At 39.9% G+C, this 15,134-nt stretch overlaps 1 non-coding gene and 1 pseudogene across 2 annotated transcripts in view; one reads left to right on the top strand and one right to left on the bottom strand.

The window, feature by feature from the left end:
• Window positions 1-1,778: 1,778 nt before the first annotated feature.
• On the bottom strand, window positions 1,779-1,847 carry Trnat-ugu (transfer RNA threonine (anticodon UGU)). The gene has a single exon. It is a non-coding gene; the product is annotated as a tRNA-Thr (tRNA).
• Window positions 1,848-12,651: 10,804 nt separating this feature from the next.
• The window catches only part of LOC144655651 (uncharacterized), a 97,525-nt pseudogene continuing 95,042 nt past the window's right edge, over window positions 12,652-15,134 (top strand). Inside the window, exon 1 of the transcript XR_013571168.1 lies at window positions 12,652-13,230. The product of XR_013571168.1 is annotated as an uncharacterized LOC144655651 (transcript). The remainder of the gene's footprint in view (window positions 13,231-15,134) is intronic.

Below are 15,134 nucleotides of genomic sequence, written 5' to 3'. Positions count from 1 at the left end.
TATTTCGATTAAACATGTTAAAGGCAAACGTCAAAGTTTACCTTTTTTAACCAAGCCAAAGTATATGAGTCGCACAAAGTATATGAGAAGCACCCAGCCGTCGCGACTGACAAGTACAGCATTTACTCCGCGAAAATAAAAAAATACTTGAACTGAAAGACGTTTGAATTCTTCCATGATATGTTCGAACAACAATGCCCAGGATAAACCTTCTACTCATACTAACTTCATGCAAAAAAAGTCGATATCTCGAAGAGATCTTTGATCTCGTAAACGAGTTCGGTGACGTAGATCATTTTTTCTGTTAGTTCGAAAGTAGCGATCAAATTCTTTCTATAAAATAAATACAGATCAATTTCTATGGCAGAATAATACATTATCACCGAAAAGATGCACTTTCAGCAGTACTCGCAAAAAAATATAAAGGAAATATAAGGAATTATATGGTAACTACAAGGTCTTCCTGCTCCTAAACGAATACGGTGACCCCCTTTTTTATTTCAAAATTTAACTTCCCTTAAGGTAAACAAACAACTGGCAAAGTTTAGTTGGAAATGTATGAGCAGTTCTATTTCTAGGGAATTACCTTAAAGATATTAGATGGCGTTAGTATTAAGTAAAACAATACAAATAATAATAATAATAATAATAATAATAATAATAATAATAATAATAATAATAATAATAATAACAAAGATTGATATCGATTGCTATGGGTTGTTATTGATTATCGGTTTATCGATTGTCTATGCCTGAAAAAAATATGAATAAAATTATCAATTTATTCCCAGAACGGCTGTTATCAGATTATAAATACAAAACTTTCACAAAACATTTTCACTCACTAAAATAAGGAAAACTAAGCAAAGTTCTGAGTAAAAAATAGCATAGGTCATTGAGAAAACTATATTTCGCTAAGGCTGTCAGCTACTCCTAGCAATGTCCCCTATTGTGTCTGACTCGAACACATTCTTACAAATTTGCAAATACACTTGTAAATTTTGATCTTGTAGTGTAACTGGAAATTTGCTCTTTCCAACGTTTTAAAGTGCTGTGTTCCTCCTACTTCGGTGATTCAATTACAGGATAAACAAATTTATCGCAGTAGAAGCTGTCTGCTTTGAATACAACTCGTGTTTAAGACAAAACGAATTTAAATAAGGTTGTATGCCCTTGTTCTGACATACAGGTTACACGAACGAGTGCTATTAGACGGAATGCTTGTTATCTAAATAACAGAAACTTTTCTAATCTGTTAAAAAAGGAACATTAATAATAAGCTTAGCTTACCTTGTTTTCGTAACGGGATTTTGTCTTTGATCGTCTTTGCTTTAAACCCAGGGGGGTACTCCGGCTTGTAAATGACGGGGATGATCGAAGGATTTTTTTGGGTTTGAAATTTTCGATTCTGGGATTTTTTTGGGTAAGAAGATTTGGCAAGTATTTTTTTGGGTGACTTGATTCAAATAGGGGATCTTTTAGGGTATAAAAAACAAACTAAAGTGCCGTGGCACGGCCTTGGCGTATTTATGATAATAATAATAATAATAATAATAATAATAATAATAATAATAATAATAATAATAATAATAATAATAATAATAATATACTTAATTGACCACTCCCCCAATGGGGTTTTTCAGGGCCAATGCGAAACAAATATTGTAAATGAACATAACATGGTTAAAAATCCCAACTAGCAGGAGGCAGACCAGTTGGCTATTTACAAACGCAGCCAAGGAGTTGAACTCGGGACTACCGAGAACAACACCAGCTAGTGGTCATAACGGGACTTGAACCCGCGACCTCCGGATTACAAGTCCGACGCTCTAACCACTCGGCCACGCTGCCTCCTTGAATATGATGAATATGATGAATAATCAAACACAAACGTTATTGCCCCTCCTGGCAATTTAGGGGTAATTTGACAAGGAATTTTTTAGAGGTTATTTTTGGTCCAGGGATTTTTTTGGGTAATGTCAAAAGACTTAGGGATTTTTTTGGGTCCTGAGTTTTGCCTTCATTCGATCATCCCCGTCATTTACAAGTCGGAGTACCCCCCCTGGGGCTTTAAACTCAACAAGTAGCTTGGAAGATTTACGTTCATTTCGGTCACAATCCGTTTTTCTTTGGCTGCTATCCCGGGATAAACGAGGAATACATCCAGAAATAATTTATCGGTACTGTCGTGTGCTTTATAATCGCGGAGCCCTCTCGGTGAACTAATTCGTACGCTTGGTAAATCGGCATGTTGTGAGTTTGTTTCCTGACTTTTAACTCTGAACCATATTCAAAATTCTGCTGTTAACCTTGCCGTTTCACAAAAGTTTAGGTATAAACCAGAATGGCTACTAAGCTTATCATGAAATTTACCAAATTTATTTAGCCGAGCCGACAGCAACCAGCGGACCTCACCAATTTCACTTCCCTCCATGTAATTCCACACAGAAAAGTATTTGCGCCCGCGATTCAATGGTGAAATGTCACTTGATCAGCGGTCAACTTTAAAAAAAACATTCAACCTCGATGTGTTCTACATCTGAGCCCGCGATATGGTCATGTGATACTGGTCAGCGGAAACCTTGTTTTGACAGCTGTCAATTGGCCATAACAAAGACGTCCAATCATGTCTATTAGTAATGATTTTTCCCGCCAAAAGACGCGGGTTGCCACCGGACCCTAGCTCGTTCCCAGGCCTAATCCGTGCGTACGGACGTACGGACGTACGCGACAACCAAAATTTCTCGGTTCGATAGGATACCATTTGCCTGCCTATGGGGCTCCGCACAAGGCGCCTTCGGCGCCTTGGGAGCTAATAATCGTTTGAATATGAGTTTTCGAGTTTTTACTTCTACTTAGCAGTGGAAACTCGAAAAGGTATAACTCATGCACCTTAAAGGCCTCGGAACGGCTTGAGAAACGAGATAAGAACAGACGAGATAACAGCCGAGTGAGTGAGGAAAGTTGATTTTATTGTCACAATTAATATCACAATTATAAACGATTATTATTAATAATGGTAAGACTTCGTGTCGTCCAATTCAGTCTGTAATAACAGTTTTTTAATCTCAAGAATGATTACAGACCCAATTGGAGGACACGAAGCCCCATTACCATGATTAAAAATAATCTTTTGAATACACATAACGTGACTCTCGCCTTGTTACATATGGAGATGTTGTGTTATAATTATTACAATTCCCGAAGATGGTGGAAAGAACAAAAGAGGAAAAGAGAGAAGCTGATGAATGGCGAAAATTGTTTTAATTAATGACGCGCTTAAAAGTGTAATTGACAAATAACAACCAATTGTTCAAGACAATCACAGTTTTTTTATGTTCACTTTTTCTGTCATTTTACTCTAAAAATTGACTTGTTATTCCGCGCGTGGGTGACGTGTAAAAAAATAAGTTAATCGACAATCAAATACAACCAACCGTGCGCGAAAAAGGTCAAAAATTCGTTTTAAAAAAAAAACAACCGCATGATTCAGCTGATGCCACAACATTTTATTAGGGAAATTCGTTTTTAAAAAAATTGTGGTGTCCAAAGTCCTGAGTCGAACTTATCTGGGTCGGAGTCAGTGGTAATTCTTCAACTTTTTGGTTTTGCGGAGCTTCTGTTCGCATTCTTCGTGTTGAAACATTTGTTGAAAATTTGAAAAGGTGCCGAAATATTTTGTTTGCTGGGCATGGAAGTCATGGAAGCTGGCTTCCGGTAAATTGTGGTACATTCTCCAAGACGGAAAGAACGGCTGGAACAGACGGGTAAGCTTGGGCTGAGTTGTGGTGGCCTGACATTCTCTTTACTCGCAGATGATGAGACGAGCGGTGCATCAAACCACTTGTTGATGGCCGTTGAGAGCTCACGACAAAAGTCTCCAAAGTTGAACATATCCGCAAGCAATGTGGGATAATTCTCGTCGTTCTTTGTAGGTAACTTCGTCCTAATTGTCCAGGGGTGATTCTCGAGCATGGCCTGTCACTTGAATTATCTTGTGGCGAGGTTGGTCGGCGCTCTTGAGCTTGGTAACAACGGCCTTTTCGTTGAATGATTTGTGATATTTTTGCTGCACTCTGGAGGCTAGCTACAGACTTCATAATTTGACTGATTCTGTGTTGACCCATTCGTGTTTTGGTGTACCAGACGTTTGATTTTGGTCTTGGAATAACCGATAAGTACAACGGACCAGGCTTTCTTCAATGTCTCGGGTCGATGCCCCAACCATTCTTCGAAAAGTTTCACGGGATCCTGTTTGCCACCGTCTGTTGACAGTCTGTGTTGACCCCATTTGCTGAAGAGAACGGCGAGTCGCATTCCTCAGGCCTCCTTGTCTTGCTTTTGTTAGATTTTCCTTGAATTCCACTACTTTGCTCCGTCTGCCATCTGCAAAATAGTGAAGTCTTCGACATTTGCATCGTATTATTCTTGTCTTAAGCCAATGGTCTCGGAGATTCACGTTTGTTAACGCAACACCATTGTGGTTTCCAAGTGTGCCTTCTCTCCAAAAATTCTTTGTCTGCTTCGGTATAAGCTTGGGCTTTATTGGGGTGCTTGCCTTTTCCTTGGCGACGCGGTTGTTTTGCCTTTGCGTCGAGCGTTTCTTGCGATCTCTGAAATTCGCGACCGGTGATGATGTTCGTTAGATAATTTTCTGGCGAAGATATCGATCTATGGCTGCCTAAGGACTCGGGCTCGTACTCTTCGCCGTTTTTCTTCCTAATTTCGGCTTGGAATTGCTGTAAGAGGCTGTCAAGAGCTTGTGGGCCGTAGCACTCGATCTTGTCGTCAACATTTCCTGCTTTGCATCTCTCTGACCATACTGTCAGTACTGTCAGTCATGTTTTAGTTGTTCGCACCGTTTTTTTTGTTTCTTGCTGCTTCGTTTTTTTCGGACATTTCTTCATTTAACAAGAGTGGGAAACGCGACTGGTCAGCTTCCTTTGTTGCTGTATTTTCCAGCCCAACGTGCTGGTTTTCACCGGAAGGAAAGCTTTACTGTGGCACATTCTGTACGTCCGTCGGCTGAATTATTACAGATTATTCCTGTTGCGGAGCAATAAGCGATAGTGTAACATCTTTAACTGGCTCTGAACCACGCAACATGTCCAGAAAGGAACGGCTCTGGCTTCTTAAGAAAAAAAATTCTGCCATAGGGTAAGCAAAGTTCACATTGTCTTCAGCAGTAATTATGTCATTGCTGAAGGGTAAAAGAATTCGAAAACCCTCCATCTTGTTGTGAGATTGGTTATATTAAAGAATTTGATTGGTTCATTTGAACTGGAGCTTTATTAATTGTGATTTTTTTATGGAATATCCGATAACAGCTGTCCGATAACAAACTGTTTGATAACGGGTTAAGAGGCAAATTAAGGTGGCTGAATACAGTTTCCGCGCGCTCTTTAGATTCAATGTTAACGCGAGTTTGAGCGCGCACGCTCAAGGCTTTGACAAAATTTAAATGGTGCGCGTGCGCAGTTCATCAAAAAATTGCGGTCTGGCGATTTATTGTCCTACCAGTAAGGCGTTAGATTTTTAAGAAATTTTGCAAGGCTGTAATTTAGAAAGCAAGAAAACTGCGTTAAACATTCCAGGACAATACGTGAAAACATAAAATAATGAAAAATTTAGATTCCCTCTGTTTATTCTTTATAACTTCAAAGTTGAAATTAGTGGTAGGCAACTTAAACCTGAATATCTTTGAACGTCTAAAGCAATCCATAACCTTAATTTGAGGAGAGAAATCAAGATACAGCTATAAATATCAATATTTCGAAGACACGCGGAAATAACTTGAAACCGTTTGCCTAGCTTTTTCAGATTGCAATCCGTTTCCATCCGAGCCATTCGCAGCAAAACATGTTCGTTAACAGTTTCAGTGCTCTAATATAGCAATTTTTAATAAAAATGGACTAATATTTTTAGGTTTCCTGCGACACAAATATAAATTTTGTCGGTTCAAAAATCTGGTAAAATCCGTGACATAGTCCCTTTAAAATGCCACAGTTTCTCTAAGTTTGTTGTGCACAAACGATGAAAAAATTCTACCGACTGAATTTTTTTGAAATCGTAAAGAATTCAATCTTTTTCGTTGATTATAATTAGCTGTTTTGCGATGGTAACGCATCATGGTCTAAAGTGGCACGCATAATTTACGAATGCAGTAGCCTATCTTGTTGAGCTCATCAGCTGGAACCGTTTGGTCGTGGGTGCAAAATATAGAATAGGTACTTTAAAGATTGGAAAACTGTGTTCGGCGACTTTAATGGACAAAAGAGAGTTTTTGAACCAATCACATAAAATGGAATTGTAATAATTATGATTAAAATTCCTCTCAGCGTGAGCTTAAGCTGCCTGTGTTCAGGCGAGTAGAAAGTTTAGTGTTTGTTTCCCGATATAGATCTAATTATCAAAATCTTGGCAGGGAATTGAATACATTAGATAGCGCCAAGAACCTTATCTTTTGGGACAGGGCCTTTCGGTATAGAAAATAGAATCCAGATGGTTCGGTATATAGTTTTAACGTCACTTTCATGTCATAATTGCTCAAAATGGCATGGCCATGGCATGTCATGGCATTGCGAACCGTATTTAATAGGTCATGCTTTCAGTCCGGTGACAACATCCAGTACCGTAGGTGATTTGCGCAACAATTCGCGTTTTGTGCTTTCTTATTGGTTGTGCTAAACAAGAGTAGTATTTTAAATACGTCGATGCTGGTAGAAAATTACAGCGGCCCATCTCAAGTTAACTAATTTGCTTTTTTGTGGAACTTCACTTGGTTTTATAACCGATTGAAAAATTTGGAATTAAAGTTGTCTTCCAAATGCGAGAAGCAGCCTTGGCTTCCTCTTGACATTCGCACTGCAATGAAAGTCTTAAAAGACATTTACAATATAGCTGCTGTATATGCGCAATTTTGAATTTGTCCGAGTATTTTTACAGATCGACCACATTTTTCCATAGTCTACACTCTTGTAGACAATAGAACATTCTCGTCCCAGAGTTCACGATCCTTCTAGTCTGCGCCAGGGATCAAGACGTCTGGCCGGTCCCGATTTTGAGCATGCGCAGAGTACTCGTTTTGTATTTCCAGCTAATCAGATTTGTCGATTTGAAAAGAGTCCGTGAATCGTGAACTCTGGGGACGAGAATGAACATAGAAAAAATGTACAAAATGTAAGTAGAACCAGCTGCCGTTAGGCGGGTGGTTTCACTGCAAAGTTTTGGACATTTTATGGTATCATTTCTATGGTCTACTTAACAAATAGATTTCATTTTGCCGTGCGTCTGTTCAGTAATAGATCACAGATGACGTCAAAATGTGGTATGAACAGAGAAGTGGCCCACGAGGCGCTAGCCGAGTGGGTCACTGATGTTCATACCACATTTTGACGTCTTCTGTGATCTATTACTGAACAGACGCACGGCAAAATGAAATCTATTTGTTTTATATAATAACACAAGACTCCAGCGCACTTCTGTGTGAGCAATGCTGCCGTGCCGATGAGCTAAGTTGTTTTGATTTCACTATTAAGTTTTCGTTAACACGAAGCATTGTTAATCCGATTGAATAAACAGAAAAATGGTCAATTGAAAGTCAATGAAAAAACTAACCTTTATTCCGATTTGGAAAGTTGTTCAAATCTGTAAGCATTAACGGTCATTAACCGAAGCGTTCAACCGCAATTTCGTTTGCTTCCCGTGGCGTCGTCCAACTGTACAACACCGGTCAAACTTTCATACAGATTTCGGATAATTTCTCGAATAATTTACTGTCTTCTTCAAGCTTGTTTCGCCCAGTTAAATGCTTCGAAAGGTGAACGATGCTTAGCGTATTGTTTCTCACTAAAGATTTGTAATTAAGCTGATTTTTTTTTTTTTGCTTTGTTGTGGCCCCGCAAGTTTGAAAAACTTTGCCGACAACTCTGATTTGGACTATGAACTCTGATCACGCGCGCGAGTCACACCACCGCGTGACGTCAACCATGTGTCTGTACTCTGATAGATCATAAGTAAGAACCAATCAAAACGCGCGTAGAATTCAGGTTATTATATAAAAGAGTTTAGACCATGGGAAAATGTGGTATATTTGTTTTATACAATAACATTGAACATTCACTGGCGAGTAAGATGGATCAAAGTTCTCTTCGAGACTACGACTATTTTGCATCAGTCGATTAAAATGTTCCTCAACAACCGTTATAAGCATTTTAGAAACCACCGAAACGAAAAACCACGTAGAAAGAGCATAAATTCCTGTGGTGTATGTTGTCTGATTGCTTGCGATATGTTACGTAATGGCGAGTGTTGTGAGTGGAGACTACATTGTGTAACAATACAAAATAGCAACAAACATTAAGGAGAATAACAAAACATATGACACGATAGTGGCACAAACTGAAATCTCATTTTGCATAACAACGAATTCGCCACAAAAAACAGGCACAACAACAAAGGCAAGAACGAAATGAAAGCGTTTGCGTAATCATTAGTTTATTAGAATTCACCTTGTAAAATTTCTGCTAAGACTAACAAAATTATAAATAGACCACGCCGATTGCTATGCACATGTATATAATTTCAACAGCTATTTCAATTAACATTGTCAGATCAAAGCTTAAAGACAAGACCGAATGGTGCTCTGAGTATTCACTGGAATTTTGCATATTGGTCTAAAGGAAATGTACAAGTTTGTATTTTTTGTAAAAAATTCTTGAATTTATTTTCCTCTCAGGGGGCCTTTTTCTCTAGCTCTCGTTTCATTGTCAAGTGGCTTTGAGTTTGAAATGTCTTCTGAAATTCATGAGTCTTTAAGTACCTTGTTTCCACATGCAGAGGAAGAATAAGTGCAAATTCGCGTTTGTCATGTCATTATTATCTATAAGTTTTCAACACGTGCAGTTTCTCTCTTCTTCTACTCATACTACCTTTCGGTCTTGTCTTAAAGAAAGCTTTGGTCGGACAACGTTATTTGAAATAGCTGTATGATATATATATGTTATTTGCCGGCTGGGAGGTCCGTATAGTGAAAAACTGTGACCGAGGTCTGAAAATGCTGCCCGAGGCCGCAGGCCGAGGGCAGCATTTTCAAGGCCGAGGTCACAGTTTTTCACTATACGGACCGACCCTAAGCCGGTAAATAACTTATTTATTTTTTTCCTACTTTAATGTGTTTGATTAAAAAACACCTAAAAAACGTACAAAGACTTTCTTGCCAAATGTGTTTGTATTTATATACGCGCGCATCCAATGTTGAGTCGATCGCCATAAGCTACGGCAAGAGTAAATAATGATCTGTTTGCTATAAGAGCTTACTGCCAAACAAAATAAATTCACTTTAATGAACAGTACTCAAGGAAAATTTCATCTCAAAAAAAAAAAAAAAAAAAAGCATCTGAAATAATAGAAAAGCAGATTGTAGAACAGAGCGATCAGCGAGTTGCGAAACACTTTTAACTCCATTTCGGCTTGTGAGTTCTTTAGTTAATTAAACTTACTTTTCGGACTGGAGAGCACTTAGCTATTTACGTTTGTATTTAACGAGTCAAAAACCTCTGTGTTGATTCCCACAGTATTCTGTTTTGACAAAAAGTTTGCGAAAGTGAAACTGAATGAAGCTGAAATGTGTAGTTTGGTCGCCTGCACAGTGGCGGCACAATATTGCGAGAATTAATTTGACTGTTTTTTTAATAAAGCATCTCATTTTCTTGAATGGCGATAAGCAGTATTCGGTTTTGGAGAAAAGTAGCAGAGAAGCAAGGTGTTTGAAAGGATAAATCGAGTCTGTAAACCGGCGACTTGCAGTTAACCGCAATGGCGTGAAAATCAGTGCGAATGCACAAACAACGATCGGCAAACCACGGCCATAACTTCATTTTGTCACTAAAGAGAATAAATACTCGCCTTTTGGAGAACTTCAAGGCCTTTAATTCCACTGCTAATTTTCCCTTTCAAATTTACAACGGTTGGTGAGCAACTACATCGATTTAAATCATTTTGGAGAGCAAAACTGTCATGGGTTCGTTCGTCTCGCCGCGAAATGAAACTCACGAAAGCGTTACCGTGGCCCGTGGGCAGAGATAGGAGAATCTTGCCCGCGCTAATAACCAATCAGATTGCAGGATTCGTTACCGTGCCCTCTTGGAAAAAAATAAAAAGCATAACTTTCAAGATGGAAAACATGAAACCCGCTGTATATTGCACTTTTAGCAAATGCACTATTTGGTTATAATTAAGCAAAAAAGTATTAAAAGGAAAAGAGCATTCAAACATTTTTCACGCAAATGATACTGTAGCGCAACACTTTTCATCAAATTACATTGGCGAAAAGCACTGCCGCAAAGCAGAACAGTTGCAAGAAGAAACAGTTGGTTACTCATGACGTTATTTCAGGTTTCCTTCCAGGGGCCTTATCTTCCGCTGATAGTATGATTTCATTCGTGACGCAGCTCGTTGACGCGACACTCAGGTTGACCTTTCAACATTTCATGTTCATACTGGGCACAGTATTAATGCTTGTTCTCATTGTACGTGCACTTGTCAACAGGTAGGCATAGTTGCTTATCCCTTGATTTGAAATATTTGCCATTCACTTCGTTGCCAAAATTTCGTGTCAAATAAGTAAAGTCTGTTGCCAGACCACAGGCTTCCCAAGCTCAAAATTCGTCTTTTTGATTGTTTTTTTTAGAGCCCTTCGGGCGGCTGACTCTACATACGTGGTGTATGCGGCAGCTTGTGTATATAGAGAAATGTATGGGAAAATCACGAGTTCTCTAAAATCGGGTAAATAAATATATATTTTGAAATAAAGTTTACCTACCTCAAATGTGTCGCTTACTTGTGTCTTGTGCCGAATTTGAAGCCATTCCGACGCCATTTAGCGAAGTTATTCGAAGTCGTTTTCTCCCCTTCTAAAAAGAAGGAAAGGCAGATCACTCCATCGATCGCTGGTCAGAGCTCACTCCACAAATCGCTCTCTCCTCAAAAGGAAAAGTCCCGAATCGCAATAAAACCAGCAGTTCCATAAAGCCCAATTAATTTCACTCCACATACGTGTGCTTCGGCGGTCGAAAGTCTCATAAAGAACGAGAAATTTTGCTTTAAATTCGCCTATTCGGCTTTCCAGATGTGTTTGTGACTGACCTCGCGCCAACGGTCAAGTTTCACGCTAAGACTCCCAAGGGATGTTTTCTGAAAGCTGTATTGTTCGCTAATCACAGTCATGTCTTGCAACCCATGTTTACATAGGTCAGGGAAAAGCCGCGTAAATATAAATCTGACACCTCCACGTGCAGAATAAAGCAAGATATTCGCGAGCATTCAAGACAAGATAATATCCCAAAGTCGCAGGAAATTTTGTTCGATCACCGCGTCGATCAAAAACTACATTTTGTATGATTGCGGCTTCAGGGCTTCAGCCCTAGCGAAAAACTTGTTGTCTTGTTGTCAGCGCGTGACTTGGTTCTAATGCACCAATCAGAATGGGGATGAAACCAGATACTTGTCGTTGAGTAACGACCGTTGGCGCGAGGTCGGTCACAAGCACATCTGGAAAGCCGAATAGGCGAATTTAAAGCAAAATTTCTCGTTCTTTATGAGACTTTCGACCGCCGAAGCGCACGCTTGTGGAGTGAAATTTATTGGGCTTTATGGAACTGCTGGTTTTATTGCGATTCGGGACTTTTCCTTTTGAGGAGAGAGCGATTTGTGGAGTGAGCTCTGGCCAGCGATCGATGGAGTGGTCTGCCTTTCCTTCTTTTTAGAAGGGGAGACAACGACTTCGAATAACTTCGCTAAATGGCGTCGGAATGGCTTCAAATTCGGCACAAGACACAAGTAAGCGACACATTTGAGGTAGGTAAACTTTATTTCAAAATATATATTTATTTACCCGATTTTAGAGAACTCGTGATTTTCCCATACATTTCTCTATATACACAAGCTGCTGCATACACCACGTATGTAGAGTCAGCCGCCCGAAGGGCTCTAAAAAAACAATCAAAAAGACGAATTTTGAGCTTGGGAAGCCTGTGGCCAGACAAAGTGATTAGGAGTATTAGTGCTCCCCTTGGGTGTTGTCCAACAGTTCGACAGTACCAGTTTATTTGACTGGGCAGAAAGACCAAACGCTGTCAGAATACATTGCACTGAACAAGAACGCAATACCACAACTAGTAATTATTTACTCATACATGGGTACAAAGAACGCTCAGCCAAACAATAATAGTTAAAATGTAAGAGTCAACAACAATAGGGTTTTCAGCAGTCGAGAGGACCCGACACTGGAAGCACGGAGACCTAGCACTTCCAGAGTTTGCCTAACGCGAGCAGATCTTGTCCGGTACTGCAGCACAATGCACCTGGCCGACAACCCAGGATTGTTTGTTTACTGACAGCTTTTCAAGTTCAACATTAAGTCTAGGAAAAGCCTATCTCGCACCCCTGCCCCAAATCCCCGTATCAGTAAGATACCCATAAATGTAGACTGTTAACGTTCACAGCCTGCAGAAGAACGACATGATGTCCATTTCTCTCAAAAAGAGGGCTGTGAACAGTTTACTATTAATGTGGCACAATTTTTAAATAATGTTACCTCCCTGCTCGCTTCTAGGATAAACAAAAACACAAACCCAACTGACAGTGCTTCCATATCCGGGACATCCCTGGAGCAGCGACGGTGGTTAGTGGTGGGCATTGCTCTTCAAAATGTCCTCACTCCATGCCTCAGAGATAAGATTCAAAATGAAATGACGCCATTCTACCAGCATATGGTGCGAAACTTCGGACTAGACAGGCAGACATATGCAGCTTACCAAAAAGCAATTCCATCCAGCACAATGAAGCTAAACTATGGAAGCATCAACAATAACGCCGCCCTGCATCGAAACCCACGTCACTATGACTATTGTGTGAAGGATGAAGTGTCTTTGGCTAAGCTGTTTATGCAACCTTTCATGGCACATTTTAATGCATTTGACAGTTCCTTTGATGCTTCAGCAGCTCTGGCTTTTCTTTGTGGTGCAGCACCATTTACGGCTGTGAAACCAATTGCCAAAGATGTGAGGTCTAAAGTGCGTAATGAATGGGCACATTGTGACTTTACAGCATGGACAGAGGCATTTTACGATAACTGCTTTGATCTTATGGAGGCCCTGGTTAATAACCTGGGGTTGCCACCTGCTGATAAAGCGACAATCATGAACAAACTCAAATTATGGAGGAGTCAAGGTACTGTAGGCGTCACCATTAAATATTACTGGGAAACTTTAAGAAAATTATTCAAATTTATAACAAAATTTACATTACATCCCACATTTACCATATGTGGGATGAAAATTGAGGCTTACGAGGAGACGTAACTTTTCTTTTTCTGCTTTCTTCGGGTGGCATTGATGAGATCTTCCGCTTCTGCTTTATCCTGTTTTAGTGGGCGCATGACAAACAAGCTGGGGCAAACTCGGGAATTTCATTAAATGCAGTCCGCTATTAAGCGGCCACACATTATATAACGCCGTTGTTCTCGCACATCGAGGCCACCAAGACTACCTTCGCGATTTGAGGCTCTGTATGAATATTGTGTGGACATACGATCAGAGTTTCCAGTTCCATACTTACATTTAAATAAAGTTGCGCATTCGTCAACAATCGCTCGCTCAATTCATGGCTTTCTTTGGGGTTTCCGCGCCATCCATGACAATAATTTTGCTATTTGGTAACTTAGCTTTTCCGCTTAAATGTAAGGGAAAACCTCGAGGCGGTGCACCCTTCCCCCCCCCCCCCCACCCCCTCTACCCCCGTATAAAATTTTATAGTAAACAGAATTGGCGAGGAGCGGGGAAATATCTGAGTTAACTCACAATAAATCACGGAAATTTCATTGCTTATGGGCAGGATCTTTCTATTTCAACAAGACAGGACGTAATGAACCCTCCTATGGAGTGTTAATCCCTAAACCAACCATTCTTCTTTGTTTCCCCACAGGATTAGAGATATGTCTTGGTAATGACAAGCTCTCTCTTAGTAGACCACATTGTGGAACTGTTGACTAAATTTTCACTTTTGCAGAGGAAGAACAACAGATCCCTTGGTATGCATCGTTTGGTGCAGGATTTCACTCGCGAAAACAAAACCGCTAAAGAGACTAAGGCGTCTTTAAGGTTATCGGTCAAAATGTTAAAGCGATACTACAGTCGTTTTTGTTCTCAGACGACAAATGCCGTGACTACTTTGGAGCAAAAGAAACTGGACCCAATTATGTTATTAAGAAATGCTTCGGCTTTAAAAGAACACAAAAAAAATCAGCGTTTTCGTGGGTTACTTCCATAAAGCGATTTTATTGATCTTATTGGGATTCGCCGCCAAATTTTAGAAGGGCGGTTGAAATTATTAGAGAAACAGTCAACTCTCTCTTAACGTACACCTCTATAAGACGGACACCTAATGTAGGTCCCGTCCCTGTCGTTTTCAGTCACTTTACTAAAACTTAACTCCTTCTAAGACGGACAGTTGGTGCCGGTCCCGACGGTGTCCGTTCTAGAGAGAGTCAACTGTATAACGCAAAACAAACGGTGAATGACATTTTGAATTGCAACATTGGAGGTGTATGACTTGTGGAACTCAATATAAAATAAAAATAATAATAAACCAGTAGTAATCAGAAATTAGGGGGTGTGCATTCGACCTTAACAGACCCAAAGAAAAAGAAAGCCATGCAGTGGCAGATGGTCGGCATACTATGCCTTATGCCTCACTAGGACGAAGAGGCTGAGTGAGAGAGTAAGCTCATTACGCAAGGAAAGATTGCATGATAAGCCAAAAGAACAATGTTTGCATAGATGAAACTAAATGAAATGAGTTTAACAGGATAAAGGGGCCTAATGGTTAGCGGGCTGGATTCCGGATCGAACGGTCCTAAATCGAGCCCTATATCGATCACATATCCAACAAGCACGAGTGGAATAATTGTTTTATTAGAAACGCCCTAGGAGTTGAGATATTTGAGCTCCCCAGCTGTTTTCGATGATGCGATTTGGCTACCATATTTGTGGTCAATGATATATGAGCTCATATACCATTGTCTGCCAACCAATCAAAACACAGGAATTGCAATATACCATTGCTAGTTTTAAATA

This window comes from Oculina patagonica, chromosome 5, assembly GCF_052425735.1.
Source record: "Oculina patagonica isolate OP01 chromosome 5, crgOcupat, whole genome shotgun sequence".
Classification (NCBI taxonomy): domain Eukaryota; kingdom Metazoa; phylum Cnidaria; class Anthozoa; order Scleractinia; family Oculinidae; genus Oculina; species Oculina patagonica.
Note: the sequence above shows the minus strand (reverse complement) of the source record. Positions and strands in the feature narration are given on the sequence as shown.